This window comes from Haemorhous mexicanus, chromosome 1, assembly GCF_027477595.1.
Source record: "Haemorhous mexicanus isolate bHaeMex1 chromosome 1, bHaeMex1.pri, whole genome shotgun sequence".
Classification (NCBI taxonomy): domain Eukaryota; kingdom Metazoa; phylum Chordata; class Aves; order Passeriformes; family Fringillidae; genus Haemorhous; species Haemorhous mexicanus.
The window spans coordinates 76,085,784-76,106,926 of NC_082341.1; positions in this window are offsets into that span (position 1 = coordinate 76,085,784).

A 21,143-nucleotide genomic window follows, 5' to 3' on the forward strand; every position below is an offset into this window, starting at 1 on the left:
GACTACTTTGTGAATACAGATTCTTCTATCTTTCAGCAGGAAAGAAAGTAAATATTGAGAAAAATGACTGCCTGCTGTCTGACTTTATTTTTTCAAACAGTATAGTTAGTTACAGAAAAAGTGAACTAGTTGTCTAGACAAAGAGTGAATAAAAGAAAATGTTCCATGGTGGAGTTCTGGATGCTTTGAGAAATTCTTACCTGGACTGAGGAGCACAGGTGAACATGCTTCTAGTGCTGAAAGTAAAAATTAAAAAGATCTTTTTTAAAACAAAAGAACTGTGGCATGTCCATTGCATAATCATTTTCAGACATCCACAAAGAAGACTTGTGAGTCATAGCTCAGTTAATTAGTGAGAGAAGCTTTGACTTGGAGGCCTAGAGAAAACCTGGCTTGTGATTACCCTGCTTGATTCAAAGATTAGCACAGTAATGCAATGATATTTATCTTTCTTTCATCACCCAAAGTTGTTGTGCATGTGTGTATGTAAACATATTACAGATTATTTTTGGTTTGTTTTGGTTTCATGCATAAACCCAGGTAAGGAGTGCTTTTAAATTAATTTGGTCACATCTGACTGTCTTCAGTGAAAGGTTCTATTTTAAGACCTGAAATCTCAGATGTTGTACAGTAGGGATCTGATTTCACATGAAAAAAAATAAGACTAGTCTTGCACATTCACTTTCTTTTCACCTCATTTGTGTGTGTAGTTAAGTATGAGGATGTTAGACTTTTGTCAGGTTTCCTTGCTAAGGCTGCCCACAGACATATATTTTTACCAGATTATTAAATATACTGCAGGAAACAAACCACTGAGTTTGAGGTGTTATCTTTACATTTTGGCCCCTCTTGCTCTATTGGCATAAATGGGGATTTTTCCAGCAAAAGTACGGAAATGGGTGAATATTTCAAGTAGAAAGTACATAGATAGAAAGAATATGAATTAGTGTGAAAAACAAATTCTATTTCCAAAGGTCTCAAAATAAACTGCAAATATATTATCATCTCCACCTCTTCCTTGTGAAATCTGTTTTTACTCTTTTCAAAGAGAGTAAAATAAAATGAAAAGGAAACAAAATGATTTGAAGTTATCAGAGAAAAATCTGGAAGAATATATTCAGAAAGCTCTTTTAAATGCATGAGTCACTTGGGAAACGTTTAAAACCAAAATTCAGCTAAAGGGCTCCTGAATTTTATTGTGTTCCTTAAATCAGAAAAACATATTCTCCACAGTGCCACTAGTTGTGCACTTGGTGCCAAGCATACAGTGGTTTCCCTAGTTTCAATTTTCCTCTTTGACAGACCTTGTTGAAGGACAGAGAAAGAAAAGGAAAGACATTACACTGCAATGGTCGAACAGAAAACATTGTCCCTGTATGAACGCCTTATTTTCAACTTATTTTTTAGTTATTTTCAACTTATAAACCGCCAAAAAATATTCTCAGGACAGGAATTTGGTATAATCTAGTCATTACTGTGTTTGCAGCTATAACAAAATCTTCTTAGTCAAAAAAATAAGATATTTCAATGGTGCACTGTCCAACAGGTCTTTTTTCACATTTCATTTTTGATCAGAGCGTGAAACAACAATCAAGTACAGTTCTCTCAGTACCTATTTGACAGTGCCTAAGCTGTTGCTTACTTCTTGTTAATAAAATCTTAATAATGGTAGAGAACCTAAACTCACATGATATTAGCAATCAGATACAGAAAAGCATGCACATTACTGGAGGCTGGAGGGGAAGGAAAGTTAAGCCCCTGAGTACCTTTGAGTGCCTGGCCTTAAATGACCTCAGTTTCCTCTGACTTTGATATGAATTGAACCTTTACAGTCTCTCACAGAGTACTAAGGACTTGATTTATCCTATGACCTCAGAATTTCTGGTCATTATTTTCATCTCTCTGGGTCAGACAGGTTAAATTTTGTCATAAACCCAGCTGACACTGGTATCACATTAATTGCTTTCACTGGGTCAAAGTTGATGACATTGCAGCCCATTTTACTGTACTCTTTAACCCCATACTTAAATCTCTGTCAGATACTGTATTTCAGTTGTCTGCCAGAATGTGTTTTATTTCTTCAACAAATTGTATTTTTTGTTCCTTCTTTAATGTTTGCAACCATCATCCTCCTTTTTAACTGACCTTCCAGCAAACATTTTTTCTCTAAACGCATAACTTTATTTTTTGAGAGAAATCCCCATGAATATTTTACTGCCTATCTAATTTAAATATAGCTAAACTGTGAGCACCAGAACCTTCCAAAAACAGAGGTGTCTTCTCCTTAGCAGAGGTGCTGTTTCTGCTCATCACTATGGGAACTGTGGGATTGCACAGAGCTGGAGCTAGGCACTACCTGAAGTAAAGGACAGTGCTTGTTGCAGGTTAACAAAAGAGGATGCTCAGCTGGTTCATGACTTATTCCCTGCATCCTCTTTGCATAAGAGGGCAGCAGTCTGTTGTTATTTCTGTTGGCTGAAATAAAGAATCTTCCTCTTCGGGTCATAACTGTGGACACCACTATCAGTTTGTTGCTCTTTTGGGGATTCACGTGTGTTGAGATTGAATGTTCACCCTGTGGGAAGTCTGAAGGGAGCTGCATCATCAGCACTCTGCTTGCTGTCCTTTTTGATCAAAACATCCTGGTATTGTTCACAAGCTAATAAAATAATGGCATGCATACATACTGTGCTTTTCTGAATAGGCTGAGCAAAACAATGGGTTTGAGACCAAAGAATTGCAAGAATTCTGTTTTTACCTTTGTGTGTGTGGGGGGGGGGGGTGTGTGTGGGGGGGGGGGGGTGTGTGAGGGTGTCTGTGTGATTTTTTATGCTATAATTGTGGAAGCCCTGTAAAAATTGTGACAGGGCTGTTTCTAATCCTAATTAATTTCTTTTGCCAAGCAGGAGGACAATGCTAATTCTTCCTTTTGAGCTAATGAACAGATTCCAGAGAAAATTATGTTGGCAGTGTGTAATTTGCCAGTGCACATGTACTCTTGATTTTTTTGCCGAAGGGAAAACAATCCATAGTCTGGATAAAATTTTTCCTTGAAATGTAAGCCAAATCCTAGGTTTATGGAGGGAAGAGCATGAAATACATTGTGTTTGAATCAACTGGTAGAATTTTAGCCCAACAAAATACTCAATTAATATTTATGAGTAAAATTAAACATTGTTTACAAATAAACAGTTAAGGTCAGTATTCCTGTGATAGATTGCATGATAGAATCATAAAATAAAAATCTGCAAGGGGAATTCAAGGATCATCTGATCCAACCTTTCTCGGCAAAATGATGTCATTTCAGATTGTACTATTGAAGTGTTTTTCAAGATACATATTTTACTTTTCTAAAAACAAAATTGAGACAGTCCAATTGTATGAACATAATAGTTTCACATATTCTACTACCAAATGGCTCAATTTAATTATAGTGGCACAAATACTACAATGAAAAGGAAACAAAATTATCAATGACTACTTGAGTCATCAGTAGATAATTCTTAGACCAGCTTAAAATAGCCAAAACAACCTGCAGAAAAGAAAGAAATAGTCATTTGAGCAGTATTAAATAACGGATACATTATCTCATCTGTTGTTTGTAGATTCCTATTATCATTGAGTTTATTGAATAGTGCTAATTTACTGATATTTATATTGATGATTTGGATGAGGGGATCAAGTCCACCCTCAGTAAATTCACGGATGACACCAAGTGTGAGTGTTGATCTGCTGTAAGGTAGAAAGGATCTGGCAGAGGGCTCTGGACAGGCTGGTTCAATGGGCCAAGGCCAGTTGTAGGAGGTTCAACAAGGCCAAGTGCAGGGTCCTCCACTTGGGTCACAACAACTCCAGGCAGCACCACAGGCTAGGGGCAGAGTGGCTGGAAAGCAGACGAGCAGAGAAGGACCTGGGGGTGCTGGTCAAGAGCTGGCTGAGGATGAGCCAGCTGTGCCCAGGTGGCCAAGAAGGCCAATGGCATCATTGCCTGCATCAGGAATAGTGTGGCCAGTAGGATATCCGAATGTCACCTGTACTTTGGCAAGTCTTTTCCCAAAATAGTGCATGTATAACTGTGGATGCTGCTGTGCAAGGGAGCCTTCCTAGTGCTTTATCTCTTCATTCACACAAAGGATGACATTGCAGTGCAGGAGGCATTACAGCTTTTCTCTCTTCCTTTATTCTTACTATGTATGAGGCAGGCGTTATTTGAGGTAGTATAAGTTCCTTTTATGCCTTTTAGAAGACAGACAGTTTTCAAGAAGAAAGGAAAACTCTGACACAGTTATGGATACTTAAGCTACCAATAAGGCAGTCTTGAAATCAAATATGATCCAGAATTAGATAGCAGCAACTAAGATGAATCTCTTCGGATTCCCTGTCCTTATTTCTCCTCCAGCACAAGTAGTATGAGAACAATAAAAAAAGTCTCCTTCCTTCTTTGAATGGAAGGGGTCTTATCACTGCTCACTTGTACTTATTAATGCTTTAGATCTCAGTGATGCTCCCATTTATTTTATCTGACATATGATTACATATTTTTGTGGTGATTTTTGCTCTCCTTTATTGGTTCTTTTCCTTATGAACACTTCTATTCTCCTATGTCTGCAAGCAAAAAGTAGTTACCCGTAGTTTACAAAAGTGTTACAGATAGAAGGGTGCAGAGGGAATATTTTTCTACTTGTTGTTTTCTTATCAACTAATTTGAAATAGCCATGGCCTTTCTGTTGACATGAATGAGTTCTGTATACCTGGAAAAAAACTATTACAATTCAATAGTGGTTTTAGTACACTTCAAGAAACATTTTCTGAATTTAAAGCATATTCTAAGGGCTTAGAAATAAGCTAAAATATTTTTTCATGAAAATTTAATAACGTTTTCTCTTCCTACTAAATTGTTTTAAAGAAACAACAACAAAACAATATAGGACAGGAAATCTTAAAAGGACACCTCTTGTAATTTTTCTGAAAGTTTGACAACATTATTAAAGAGTAAAAGGTATTCTCTAATAAAGAGTAAAAATTGAATATGAGTTTCTGCTGGGAAGTACGTGAAAATATCATGAGATTGCCACAAGTTCTGGCTTGTGTAGGATATTTGTTTAAGAAACTGGCCAATGCCAGAATTGGCATAGAATATGGCCAATGCCAAAATTATATTTTTAGGAGCAGACAGCAAATAACCATCTACTTTCCCTAAGGAATGTTAATGAAATATATCCTTGAAATATATCCTTAGTTTTGCCAAGAACTGGGCTAATTTGTTCGGTCATTGGGAGGGAGTGGAGCCTGTGGTTGTGTGAGCATTATTTTACTAATGTCATGAACATCATGACTAAAGTCATGGTCATCTGACCTTACTGCCTCATGGGGGAAATGGACTGTGTCTCTCTTCTGAGAAAAAGGATATTCCTTTCCAGTGGAGCAAGTGCGGGAGGTGGAGTGATAGGGTATCAATGATCCTCAGCAGAGATGAGAAGATTGGGTGGGTGGTATGACCTCCGTCAGGTCAGCCTCTGCAATCTCTCTTTTGTGCACTTTTTTATTACAATTGTTACTGTTACTATTCATTGTCTTATCTCTGTTGTTTCGGGTAATTTGTTCTTATCTCATTGTTCTCGTGTGATCTTTGCCTTTTGTGCTTGTAGCTGAAGGGGGAAAGGAAGTGCATGGAGACATGGATTTTTAGTGGGACAACTGAATTGGAGAATACTATTCCTAAAACACAAAGCCGTATAAAACCTAAAACAAATACAGCAAGGACGGGACAGAATACAAGCAGGCACTACTTAACCCTCTGTAAGATATATGTGTTCCAAACTATACACCAATATGGATTGGTGGGGTGAGCTGCTTCATGTTTCTATTGGTCTATCCTAAGACTAAACTTCCAGCCCCTGCCCACCATCTCTTCTCTGTCTGGCTCAATTCCACAACAAGCACAGGAAGCTGACACAGGGTATATGAAGCAAAGTATAAGGTTTCTTCCCAGCTGCCACTTAAACCAAAGACTTCCCAGTGTTGTGGGTCCCAATGCAGGACCATGCTGTCTCTGTTTATTCACAGGGAAAATGTCACCCTTTCCAGGGACAGTGTTTCGATATTATGTAATAAAATTGCATCCAACATTTCTTTTCACAGTGCATTTCCTCCCATTTACACAGAGATAGAGACCTTTACTTGCTGCTAGCTGTTTAGCCTGAAGATAATGAGATGACATGGAATCTGCAAAGTGAAAACAATTTTTCCCAGTCCGCAGACTAAAAGTGAAAAAGAGCCCTGAGAAAGACTTATGTACCATGTATCTCTTGTCAGGGTAACTGAGGCTTAAGTGGCACACAGGTAATGTCTGATTTTGTGGCACAGGGATAAATTCCATTCTAACTGTAACTTTGTAAAGCAAGTTAAAAAGAAGTCTTAGATTATTCTTTGTTCCCTAGTGCACTGCCTTACCTGTGTTTCAAGAATTACTTGGTGTTCAAAGTAAAATTAAAAGTCAGGAAAACAGAAATAAGTCTAAGGCGTGGAATGAAATAATTTTATCAAAAATGTGCAGAAGTTAGGAAAATATTTCAGCTGTTATTTTAGGGCTTATTAGAAACTCTTGGGATGTGATTATTTATGATCTTAAAGTTTTGCACAGTAATGTCATGCTTAATTGGAACACAAGCTGTGCACTGATTAAGTAGTCATAGCAGTAATAGTTTAGCTTTTGCAATCTGATTATCAGGATTTTTAACTCATAGGAAATAGCAAACTATTTTGTTAGCTGTAAACTAAGTTTACTTTTTATGCTTGTACTTAACTTTTTGGAAATTTTTTTGCTCAATGTTACTATAAGTGATGTTCATTTTTGCATGCTGTTTAACAAACTGTAATCTGTATTTTTAAAATGCTTTTGTCTTTTACAATGTCCAACTACATCTGAATATACTTCCTGTTTAAATGCTATCATCAAGCTGCATCATTTGACCCTAGATGAATAGCATCAAAGATTGAATGTGCCATTTGTTAAGAAGTGAAACTATAGAAATACTAACATACCCAGAAATACTAGATTCTACATTGTTCTTGATTCCAACACTCAACAACTATCACTAATGAGCCAAAATCGCAGACACAAAATGTCAGTTTATAGAAAAGTTTATAGAGGTTATAAAAATAGTGGTGAAATGGAAAAAACAATATAAGGCACTAGAACAAATATTAGGATTATTTTGGGGCTTTTTTTGTTAAAGTTTATTGCTTAAGTGACTAAAATGTTTTAGACAGCATCATATGGGGATTGATAGATTTAACAGAGTAGTAATACTCCAGATCTGATTCCAGGGTAGAACAATTATTAAACTGTAGCTCTATTTAAGCCTTAAATATAAAGTTGTGATTTTGATGAGAACATATTTCCAGCAAGGCATTGTAACTCTACATTATGGAAGAATTTCCCTCCACATTAATAGGCATAGCAGTCAGCAAGAGAAACCATTCAATTTGCATCACGTTTATCTTTTCTGCTTCCTATTTTTGCATTTAATATATGCAGAAGCATTTCATTGTATGGCACTTTGTTTTGCTTGGCAACATCACAGCTGTAACAACCAAATATACAGAAACAATGAAGCCTCTTTTGCAAAGAATAAAGGAAACATCAGGAGAGATCTATAGTTCCATCCTAATGAACCAATTCAGCGTGTGTTTATTCATCATAGTAACAGCTCACATGGGAAGGCCAGAAGCACTAGCACTGAGAAGGAAATTGAGACCGATACTTTATTTCACTTCGTGTCATAGCTGGTTTCAAATTCTAGCAGTTAAATCTGATAACTTTGTGCTGCATCAATAAAAAACAAAATTAGCAGAAAACTGAAGAGAAGGGAGGAGAGGAGAGGAGAGGAGAGGAGAGGAGAGGAGAGGAGAGGAGAGGAGAGGAGAGGAGAGGAGAGGAGAGGAGAGGAGAGGAGAGGAGAGGAGAGGAGAGGAGAGGAGAGGAGAGGAGAGGAGAGGAGAGGAGAGGAGAGGAGAGGAGAGGAGAGGAGAGGAGAGGAGAGGAGAGGAGAGGAGAGGAGAGGAGAGGAGAGGAGAGGAGAGGAGAGGAGAGGAGAGGAGAGGAGAGGAGAGGAGAGGAGAGGAGAGGAGAGGAGAGGAGAGGAGAGGAGAGGAGAGGAGAGGAGAGGAGAGGAGAGGAGAGGAGAGGAGAGGAGAGGAGAGGAGAGGAGAGGAGTTTCATGTATTTGTGTACTGTAAAAAATGAAGCCAGTGAAATAGCTTTATTTTGGCAAAAATCTCAAATCCCCTTGAGTTAGGCCTATTTTCATTTATTTTTTCTTTTTTTTCTTTTTTTTTTTTTTTAATGTTAAAGTTTCATACTCACAATAACAAGAGCTGTGGAGATATTTATCCAGTGCATCAACTGGTACACTACAAAGCTCCCCATACACTTTGTCTAGACTCTGACAAGTGCAGTGAATGCCAAACATGTACAAAAGATGCTACAATGCATCCCTGGACTGTATAGCACAGGTGGTTCTAAAGCACTACAGACAGGTTGGTTGGAATGAAAGCCTCAAGCTAATGTTACATACCGATATTTCTCACTCTTTTCAGACTCTCTCATGCTTCCAGAACATTGTAAATTATTTCATATTATTTGGGACTCCATAGACTCCTTCTCATTATGCAGCCACTATTCAGGATGGATCATCATTGGTTAAAGCTTGATATTTCTGTCAACATTAGCTTCTGATTCAGTTCCATGAGGGCACATTACCTAAACAGATTCAGCTTGGCTTGGCTCTCAAGCTTTGATTTCCCACATCATTCCTCACTATACTTCTCCTCAGAATAATCTCTGCATCATCTCCCCCTCCAAAGTCTCAGAAGAGATCCTCCTTGGATGCAAAAAGAGTTCTTGTAGATATTCCAAGTTTTCCTGATGCTATGCACAGATGACTAGGTGCCATGGAGTCAGAGATATACTGAAGCTAAAATATCTGTAACTAACACAGTGACTGAAAAGAGGATGAAATCAGTAAAGTATCATCCTTTTCAAAGGAAATGCTCTGAATTCTGGTGCATATTGCTGATGGATGAAATTTTTGTTTCAGTTCAGCCAAGAAAACTTGTGCTTGCTAATAAAAATAACAATAGCTTTTTGAAGTTACCATGTAACATCTCTAGATCAGAGTCTTCAGAAGGATCAGAGGGCTGTGCTTTCTGTATCACTAATATCACACAGATAAATGTGGCATAACCCTGTCCCTATTATTCCCACCAATAAATACAACAAACCCTTCCTCCTTTTCTTGAACTTCCATCTCCAGAATAAATAAGCTAGGTCTATTCCTCCAGAGGGGGCATAAGAACAAAGGAAAATCTTGATTTTTTTCCTGTTTTTTTTTGTTTTTTTTTTTTCAATTAGTTTTCAACTGTCTTCTGATGGGTTAAAATTACAAAAACTTCCTTATTATTCAATACTATACTAAGGAAACTTTCTAGCAGACAGATCAGAGACCTGTTTCCTACACATTTTGAAAGATTCTTTACAGCTTGACTCCTTTTGGTATCCAATATTATGAATAATATAGTACCAAATTATCTTTTACTTTCTTCACCTTGGATGCACAGTGAAGATACCTATTTGCAAAATGAACTACAGACAGACATGGATGGGTTGAACCACAGACTGGCCTCTTCAAGAGTCTGTGTGATTTTGAAATTATGATCCTCACATACAAGATAGATAAGAGAGATGGAAGCAATGCAGGAAAGTGTCAAAAAAAAAAGGCTTCAAATGCTTTATTTTCCCCTCTTATGTTTGGGTGCTAGGCACATTTGAAGAGCCCCATGGGAGAAACAGGTTGCTGATCACAGAGTAGCTTAAATGAGATAACCCTTGCAGCAAGTTGTATAAAGTATGTGCTTCACTGTCAGGCAAGACAGCATAAAGCCTTCTCTTGTTCTGATAAAAGATCTATCCAATGGGAAACACAATTTTAGAAACAGATCATAGGAGACCATCACATTTAAGACATTTTTCCTAGCTTTGTCTCCTTTGAGGTAGACTGACAGGCAAATTTGAAAGTATGTCTTTTCCTCTGAGTTTTGGAAGGTTATCTTTTTAGGTTCATTTTATGTTCTCTGAAACATTGATAACAACCTGACAGAGCTTATGTGTTTACATCGATTTTTCAGAGGTAAGAAACATATATAACTTAGGAACTGAGTGGGTCTTAAAATAAAAATCAAGGCAGAGTTCAGTAAAAATCACTTCATTACAAACAATTACAGTTAAAAAGTCTAATGTGAAGAAATGGTATTCTGAAAAGTGGATTCTTAAAAAATCATTATACTTTTAGATAGCTTTTTACTTTAAGATGAAAATTAAAAAATATAAAAAGGGGAGAAAAAAAAAAAAAAAGAAAAGGCAGAATGTCCTTCTTCTTTCTGGATATTTTGTCTTCACTGTCCTGATCTGGAGTGAATATTAAATGAAGAAGGAAGATGTTACTATTTTTCATTTGTTCTGAGAAAAATAAAGAACCATAAAATTACAAATGGAACTTTGTAAAAAATTAAATATTATATGAATGACACTATTAATAGAATCTGTACATTTATGACCCTTTATAATAATGGCATTTATAGGAAAGGCAGTGTCTGACATTGGGTCTTGCAATGCAAGGCCACAGAGATATTCTGTGAATGGTTACCTCAAATGTAATACTGGATGCATGTTAAATCCAAATACGTGTGAGGAAGGTTCTGTATTAGCTTGATTGAAACTGAAGATGCATAAGGAAATACGAGCTAGCAAAATTTGAAGCCACATTCATAAATTTTTATCAGTCTAGTGAGCTTCTCACTTGACAACATACCTTCAGCAATCCGAAAAACTCATCCATGCTATGCAGGCTTTTTCAGGGCTCTAAGTGGTTTAGAACATTTGGACTCTCCATTGAGAATTCTTTATGACTGTACATTCCTTCCAAAGCCCTTGATACCTCATGTTGGGGCTACTTAGTGGGATGTTAGAAAGCTGATAAGTAATTTTTTTCCCATGCTGCTTGTACTGCAGAAGGGCAGACAGAATTTTAAAGCTTCATTTTTCCTCTCTGTTTTCTGTAGTAAGGTATGCAGCATCAATATTTGATCTAGAAATATTTATTAGAAGATTTCTACACCTATGTATAACTCCAGACTTTAAATTAATATTGAACATTAGTGAAAAGATTTTAGCTGACAGAGTGAATAAAGGTCAGATCTCCTTCGAGCAGATTTGCCACATTACCATTATTTGCTGGAAATACCTCTCAGAGCTGCCCACAGAATGATTTCTACTTAAGGTCCTATTGAAAGAGATCAATAATAGAGAAAGCACACGAAAGGCTCATTTTGGATTTCACAAAACCATAGACAAATGAAAATAGTTAAAAGAAAATCAAGATATGCACATAAGTACTTGAAAGGGTCATTGATCAGGTGTCCTCTAATCCTTTCCTTTACATGATTGTAACAGCTGCTTTTAGATAAAATTATTTTATATGGATTCAAGTGCAAAAAGTCTCTTGGCAATGCTTGATGATGTTTACAGTTTCCTCTTTTAGTCTTTTTTCCATTTTGTCTGGCCTCCTGTTCATTGACATCTTTCTCTACATTGACACTTTCACTTTTTCATATTTTAATAATCCACTACAGTTTTCTTGTCGACTAATGGAAAAAAATAATAGCCTTCTTTTGCAGAAATCTTCAAATGTGTGCTTCAATTCTGTAAGGGATTTCGAAAATTACTCCAACAATGCTAAGACTTTTGGTGTTAAATATCTCTATAGATTGTGGCTAGGGACTGCATTCATTGTTGGCATTTTGCTGGTGTGTCAGCTCTATCATCCTGCTGAAAATATCCACACTTTTGACTTTCTGTGACAACTGCTGAGTTCCTTCCTTGGCATACAGAAAGCTGAAGTAAAGGTTTCAGTTTTTGTCAGTACTCCACATCTGTGAAACTCAATACATCTTAACAGCTTTGTCATATTCCTTCAAAGCAACTTCCCTCTCAAGAAGTCCTTTGCCTAACTTAAGAAGGTCTTTATTTTAGAGGATAATAAAAAAGACATATCTTGTACAGACATTTCCTTTCAATTTTCTCTTTAAGTGTACAAAGAATTTTACAGAACTTTCATGACTGTAATTAAGATTTTACAGGTTCTCTTTATGTAAATCACATAACTAAAACCTTCATTCACTTATCCTATGAAGCAAACAATCCACTAATATTAGTGCTCCTTATGAAGGTTAATAATTTCCCAACTTATTGAGATTCTTACTTAATTTGGTATATGTCAGCAGATCTCTACTGGTTTTCAGTTGATACATCAAGATGTGGGCTTATCTATTTTCTTCTCCTTTTATTTCCTGCTGGGTCACACACTCTTTACAATTTACTTTTCATAAGTAATATTTTTTTTAATATTGTGTTTTGAGTGGGTCTTCTGAGACTTCTCTTTTAAGACTTTTGGCCTATTTTACATGTCTAGGAGGAAGTATGGCAAGTCTTGTCTAAAGCATATGAATTTAACCAAAAGCACTGAATTCTGAGGGTGTTTGCCACTTAACACATATCTAGCCAATATCTCTGCCTACTCAAGTGTCCTTAAAGAAAATAGAACATAACAGAAAAAATTTGAAATCACTTTAAAATGGCAATTTAAGAGCAATTTCTATAGTTACCCTTCAATTTCAACAATACTACAGATTCATATGTAGATATTCAAAGGAATATTTTGAAAGTGTTCTTAACCCTGAGAAATCTATATACTTCAAGCAAAACAACTAGAAACAGACTGCTTCAGATTTCCCATTCTACATTTTTCCCTGCCATGGAAATAATGTCAGTGCAGTTGACATGTTCCCACATTCTAGCAAATGTTCCTGTATTTATATCATTGAAGCAAGATTTTCCAACATAAAAACATTTAAAACCAATATTTTACTGGCTCTACTGAATTCTGTTTTGTCAGATAACCCCGCTGTTTCTTCCTTTGCATGTCTGGGGACATTTCAATAATTTTTCCCTTATAAAGACATATTTTCCTCACTGGATTACTTTGGTCCTCATATTCTGAGTACAAATCTAGTTACCAGAGAGTACAGTGTGGGAGGAAATGCTACAGAAGAGATTCCTTCTCAGTATCTGCACTGGGAGCCTTGCAGAAGACCTTGCATTGAGGAGGTGGTGACCTTGAACAGCCCATGTCTTCTGTCCTGGGGCTCATACTCCAGGCTTGAGAAAACCCCACACGGGACAAGCAGCTGCAGGGGACCTGTTGGTGCACTCTGTGCCAGGTTCTGGTGGGTGGTACAACAGAGGTAACATCCCAGACTGTGAGGAAACCCTCTATTAGCTGAACAACTTCCTGATGGAAACTTGGAATACGTTCAAAAATAAAAACCAGCAAAGTTGGATCAAAGGGTGCAACAAGGTGGCTCTGACCACGGGCTGCTGTTCCTCAAGGAGTCGGTGATCCACACTGACATGAGCACAGGCAGACCAGTGCTGGCTGGGCCACTTGCTCAGTGGTGGCTTCAGGCTGTGTGTTTGTGCACAAGTTCTTGGCCACAGGACAAAGTTAGGCAGTGTGCTGGAGCTGAGGAGCCTGCAGGCAGTTCCCACCCACTCATTACCCACCAGTACATGATGTGCAGCCTTGCCGCTATCGAAGTGTGAAGCAAGTTCCTTGGATGCAAGCATCCATTCTGTTTGACTGCAGCACTGATGAATAGTCTTAGTTTCTTTAAGAAAACTGTATGTATCAACTCAAATGGCCAAAATGGAAGACAATTCACCATAGACAAGATCTGTGCAAGACACAGTTGGGAAATGCATCAGTGGTCTGTCAGAGGATGCATTCATGCAGAGTATGCCCAGACTCTGAACTGGGGTAATACATCATTGCTGCCTGTATTCCTCTTTCTATCCTACCTTGTTTAAATACCTATTTTGTTAAGACATTTATTGTCCATCCTTGCTTTCTGAGATCCAGACAGAACTCTACATCATCTCTCTATCCCTTTAAATACCAAGTGCAGGGGAGTAGAGAATTCAGAGAGACAATGGTCTTTTTTCCAGAAAGGTTATAAAAAACAGGGAAAAAAAAAGTGTTGGTGTTAAACAGTTCGTTGAAAAATTTAATTAAAGATCAGTGACATTACAAACCAGAAAGTATAATCAAGTTTCAACATCAAGGAAATATCAGTCTAACTTTTGATAAAAGAGATTTTGCCCTTTGGATTGGTACCAAAGATAAAAATACACATTATGAAAAAGCTGTGTTCAGAGTCAAGCAGGACAAATGTCCTAATCTGGTAAAACACATTTAGTAACTTGCAGCACAGCCACAGAACTGACAGTCTGCAAATGGAGACTAAAAGATCAAGCTGAGATGGAAATTATAGTGAATTCAAGAAGGAGCTTATTTCAGTGTAAAGAGGGAAGAGCCTGAGATGACTATTGCACCTGCTATTTGGCTGCAAGTCACAAACCAAGATATTAAAGTGCATTCCCAATACTTGTTGCTACACAAATAGCAAGTTAATGGTCCTAATACAAGCACCCCGTGCTTGCAATACCAAATTAATATTGCCTTTGGAACACACAAACAAGTAACAAAGGCAGCCTTTCAAGGCTTCACAGACTTAATGGCAAATTATTGCTAAGTTCTTGGCTTAAATAAGTCAGGAGAAAGTGGAGGCTGTAGCTACAGCCTCCCAACCACCAAAAACTCTAAGAATCACCTCTTGGGGATGGGTAATAATATGCAAATGTCAGCTAGATTGGGAGCCCTGTTACATATGTAAAGATTAGTTATAGATGGTATAGATTTAAAGGTAAAAGTGCCCCAGAAATGCCTGAAACTCATAATTCTATAATGAATGAATGGATTAAATTTTTATTTTTCTTAAAGGATCATATACAGTTTCACATCAAGAAAATTTACTATCTCCCAATCATTTTTTTATCCCACTAAAATCAACTTGGAACTAAATGATTACCAAATATTCTTTTAAATTTGCAGAAATGAGCTTGTTTCTAGGACTTGCATTCAATAGCCTGAGGTAGGCATAGATACAAGGAAAAATTATGAATTTATGATAAAATTTTCAAAAAAATAAATGTATTAAAATATTTTCAGCCCATATAAAATTATTCTGTGTAATTATTCTCTTAAAGAAAAACACCTTGACTAACCACTTATGATATGGGCATCTATTGTAGTAAGGAATGGCCATAAATACTGTCTGAATTCATTTAGTTCAGTGCAGGCAGAAGAATTTTGAAAAACTTCTTCCTTTTAACTTCTTTTTTTCTTGAAAATACACCTATGAAACTTCAAGTATGTATTTTCAACTCTATTACCAAATAATTTACTTTAAAACATATATAAATTAAAAATAATATGCTAGTGAAATTACTTTAGAATAAAAATAAATAAATGCACTTCAGTGCAGATTACTCTGTAATGAGCAGCTATTTTCAAGTCGTGATTAAACCTGAACAATCTGGGCAGGAAAAATTCTAATAAATTTCCAAGAGTGACCTATATCACTACTACCAGCAGGCTTTCTTTTTAGCTCTAGCTGCCTACACAAACAATTAAGCAGAATTTCCAGACCCACCATAATCACACCATGTGGATCACACTATAAGCTTTTTGTACTGTGTGTTCATGGCTGGTTCAGTCTCTCTGCTACTTTGGGCTGAAAGTACTGCCATACATTTTTAAGTCCTGAATAGATCACGCTGCGGGTGCTCTAATTTCCTCCATTTCATTGCAATGCTAAACAACTGTAAATGTTTGAATTAAATGGCCACTGCGTTAATATGGACCCAAATTCTCGAAGAAGACATACATATAAATGCAAAATACTGTTTGCATACTTCTAAAATCAATTTTAAAATACTTTCTTATGATACTGATATTCAAAGTAGTGATGAAGCATGGATAAAAGTGCTTCAAAAAATTTTTAGTGCTCCATAAAATGATTTTTTTTTACATTCTTTCTACTAATTTGTCATCTGAAGCATGGTAGGATAGCCACATTTCCAGGAGGTAGGACATATGGGTTAAGGACACTTGGGCATCAGCATCAGCAGAGGAAGGCAAGAGCTCTTTCAGATGGCTCTTTTAGAAAGTTACATATTTCTTTTCAGCAGACCACACCTGAAGCAAAAAAGAGCTGTGCTAACCTGAGAAAAGAGGAGGAGCATCCTTGAATCACACTATTCCAGCTCTATCTAATAAAGTAAGTAACCCTAAACTGGTAAAGCTAATTTTGATAGAAACACTTATATGTAAAATCTTCAACAGAAGAGTCTGGTAATTTTTTTCAGTAGCTCAAGATATCGCTGAATCTTTGTAAGAAACTATCATCTTATGGAAGAATGCAACATATGTTAACCCTGAAGCAACTCCCATTCTTAGTTCAGACTCTTGGCCTGAGTCCCCTTGTCAAAAAAGGAAGCTAATTTGCTGAACTAAACTTGAACAGCTGAAACACACACACACTCCATTCTGCTGACTCTTCTACTACAGCAGTAACATCTGAAAGAGGGAAAATCGCAAATGCCTGGGAACTGCCTTAAAGAGCAGCAGCTGCTTGCTTGGTGAAGGTGATTCAAGCCTTTAAAAACTTCTGCGTAATTTTTTTTTTTTTTTTTTTGGATTGAACAACCAAGTAGGAATATTTCTTTTTGCAAGTCAACAGTTGCAAAGCAGAGGAAATGCTCAAAATTACTTGGTTTTGCTAATAAAACATGTACTTTGAATTTTTAGTAAGATTTATTATAAAATAATAAAATAAATAAAACTCTTGCAGTCTACCAACTAATTAGTCCAAAATAATAAATTAGCAGCCACGACTCTCTACTCAGGACCTTTAAAAACATTTAGTTCTCTTTATCATGTTGTTAGAGAAAGAAAAATTATCTCTAGTCTATCAGAAAAGCTCTTATCCATGTCTAATTTTACTTACCAAGAAACAAAGATTAATTCCGATTTTGCTTCCATACTGACGACATATTAGAACAAGACAGAGGTCATTTAATGTTATGGTTCTCATTTGTAGACTTTGCTTTTCTTCCTGGTAAGTCTCTGGAGTACCTGAATTTTTCAAAAGTCTTTTCCTGTAGACTGGCAGTAGGAAAAGATCCTTTCTAAAGTATGAGCCTGATTCTCTCACCAGGGGTTAATTCCATTCCCAGTCAGAAAAGCCATATTAATTAAAAATTCTCCAGAATGTCTCACACTGGGAAATTTGAATGGAGCAGGTCCAAGAGCAGAACCACTCCAATCTATGATATTTAATCTAAATTTCATTTATTAATCAGAATAGATTTAAAAGGTGCAATTTTAATTTAAAGATTTTTTATCCAGCCACATTATAGATCTTTAGAAACAAAACCCAGACCAAAAAAAAAAAAAAAAAAAAAACCAAAAAAAAACCAAACACCAAAAAAACCCTCAAAACCTCCAAAACTTCCAGCCTAGTTTCAACCATCAGTTTTTCCAAGTCCCTTCTGGAAGCTCAGGACAGTTCCACACCAACCTTTGCATTCTACTTTCCCTCAGAGGCTTATTCTTCAACTATTTATGGCTTCTTCTTTTATTTATTTTTCAACAAATAGATTATTAGCATAAACTATCAGCATTATCCATGGAGCCCCAGCGGTGTTTCTGTGACTTTCCAATCCCCAGTTCATACTTGGGTTACTGTCACTCTTTGGCCTCTCAACCCTGTGATGCCGTAGGAAGGCAAAGATGCTAACAGTTGTTCTCCTTTCCTTCTTTTCCTTTGTTTCTCTCTTCTGCAAACTGGAGTAAGCTTTACAGGGGGCAGGTGTAGTCCAGGTCTCACATGAAGATTGCTCTTAGACAAGCCTTGCCCCACAGTAGTGTCATAAGCACTGAAGCTTCCCCTAAAAAATCTTGTAGCGACCTGAAATCCTGAACCTGCCTGAAATTAATGACAAAAGTATCAGAATCTATTTTAAGAATGCCATAGAATCATAGTATGGTTTGAGTTGGGAGGGACCTCCAAGATCATCTGGTTCCAACATCACTGCCCTGGGCAGGGATTTCCCTAAAAGTAATTGAAAGAAAGAGGAAAGAAGCAGGAAACAGGAAGAGAGAGCTAAATATTTCAGAAGAGAGAGAAACAAAAGCAGTTTGGGGAAAAAAACTTTGCCATTGCAAGACTCTGCAAAATTTCAGCAGAAATGGGGACATATAAAACAATAAAACTGAAATCCACTAGCTCTTGACAAAAAAATTGCAGTCAGTATAATTGCCTGAGCCTTATGCACTAGAATTCAGTATGAACACCACTTCATAAATGTTTATAATGTTTCTAAACACTTACACAGAAATGGATTTGAAATTACTTTGGAAAGAAAGGTGGAATTGGATTTTCTGGGAAAAAACCCAAAAAACCAAAATTAACAACACAAAGTAAATAGCCTTCATTTATGAAGGTTTCTTAGGTTAGGAAAGATATAAGTGAAGTTGCAACTAGCTTTTCCATATTTATTCCAACCTTATACTTAGAATGACTGATTTCTTAATTTTCTGAATAAATACAATAATGGGAATAGACTTAGTTTTTATATAAAAGAATTCATTTTATATTAATAATAGAAACAGTGAAGTCATTCTTGTAAAATCAATTTATACACATAGTTATATTAAAAAAGCCACAGAAGACAAATATTTCCTTATTTGAATATTTGTCTAAGAATAAATTATAAAAAGATGTGACTATGAAAATACGAACTAAGAAAACAAATCAAAAATATCTCATCAATTAATATTTATTTGTTTTCTAAGCAGTTGTAATCCATACTTTTCTCTGGGAGCTAGGAAATTTTCAACTTGACTTCTATGGAGCTCATCAGTGAGATAATATTAAACCTGAACATTAATTAAAAATTATTTAAAACACCTAACTATACTAACTTTCTGCTTGTTGAACTCTCATTTATGTTATTGCAAATCTAATGTAACTCTCTTGATAATTTATGATATTATATAGGTTTCATACCAATATAAAGGATAGAAGAATCAATCCATAAACTTGCTCTAGAGTTCTGCTTCATCATTACTGTGTTGTAAGTGGGACCCATGGATAATTTGCTGTGAGAAGCAAATTATTTGAATTACAATGCATTCGTTTTCACAGTACCATTTCCATCTGCCTAGCTTCTCTGGAGGGTTAGTTCTATTTGACACATCATTATATTTTCAGTTATAATCTTTTATTAACAACAAACAAATATGTTGACAGTGCAAAACATTTTCTTTCATGAGCAGTAAGAGATAAGCAAACTACTCAGCAAATAAAAAAAAATATGACAGAGTGGAGGTAATACAAATAATAGGTTACACTGAACATAAACACTGTCATAAGCATTAGATCAAAGTCTTGTTTCTAATTAATTCATCCCATTTGAATGTTTCCCTAAGTAATGTTTTTCCATTGCTACATGTTGCTAGCAGTATTTTTATTCCAATCCTCTTGTGTCTTTTATTGCAGTAAGCCATATTCCTTTAGGGCTCAATTCTGCAGTCTTCACTCAATCTAAATTCCCAGTTCAGTCTGGGGGCAGGATTTGCTTGAATAAGGACAAAAGAATTTAGTCTCTAGTGTGTAGTTATAACAGTATTCTCAAAGCCTAAATGCATTATATTTTAGAAGAGTCTAGAATTTAATACAGAACCGAAGTGTCTTAAATTCCACTTCACTTTCTGCTTCTGAATTTTGTTAGATAAGTTTCTTCAGCTTCTTTTTCCATTAACATTGTCACCAATAAGATAAGTATAATGATGAACAATAAGCTCCTCTGACAGATAATTGATGAAAGGTTCTGTGTACCTATTGTAGGTCAGACGCTGTGAGAGAAATCTCTCACAGAATAAAGCTCAGATCATCCACTTAACCTTTTCTTTTTTATGAGACTAGGAAAGGATTCCAGAGAAAAATTCCTTGGGCAATCTGGAGTCAGTCACAAAGTGTTTGAAAGACTAGTGTTGCATTGCAGCTGAAGTATTAGCTCCCAGGAACCCACGACTTCTGCAGTATGGAAAATGGGCACACAACTGTCTTTGCTTCTCCCTCTCCAGCTGCAGCAGGCATACAAGAATTACACTCTGGGCATGAGAAAATAAGATTAGTTTATTTTCCAAGGTCTTGCACACATTTCAAGCTCTGCTGCCTGGCATGTTTTATGCAAGTCAAACATCTGTCTTGCCTATCAGAAAAGTGTCATAGCTCAACTTCTCCAAGTCAAATAAGATATAGCACAACTCACATTGCTCTGTTCCAAACATTAAGCTGTGGAACAAATTAACCATCTGTAAGAATACATGCAATTATCCTATTCCAATAAAATTTTGCCTTGTACTTTGAACTCTCATAGAAAATGTCCTCTGAATCAACAGCCTTTTACTGTTATAAACTTCTAAATAAAATTTGAAGGACTAAAACAGAAGTTAATTTAGATTACCACACAGTGACTGGAATTACATCTAACAGAGCTCAAATGCAATTTTAGAGTGCTACAGAGCACATTACAGATTCGCTCAAAGAGCACAGAAGGTTTTCTGAAGGGTTGAAGAATGTGAACTCATCCCACATTACGCTGTGCTCAGGTCTGCAATACGCATCTTTAGCAAAAAGTAGCATGTGCCCATAGGAAAATGTTCCTTGTAGGTGAATCTAATGCAAATTTGTGGAGAGGAACACAGTAAAGTCAGGCCTGAGCTTTAGATCTTGTATACCATAATCTGAAATCTGGGTCATCAATGACTTTTAAAGCCATCAGGAGAATCTCTTTTTTGTCCTCCTTTTTTACAGTTTTAGTCTCTTTTCTGTATGACCCAGAAAAATAAAAATAAAAAAAATCCTACATACCTATTTATGTCATATATTCTGTTTTTCTGATGTGCTTTTCCTAAATATTTTCCCTTTTATGCAACCAAGTTTTTTAAATACCTTCATTCTGTCATCCTCCAAAACATTCAGTTAGCTTTAATTTCTCTGTTACATGATCCTTCTCATTGTTGTATCTTATTTTCCTGCTTTAAGCTGTTCACTTC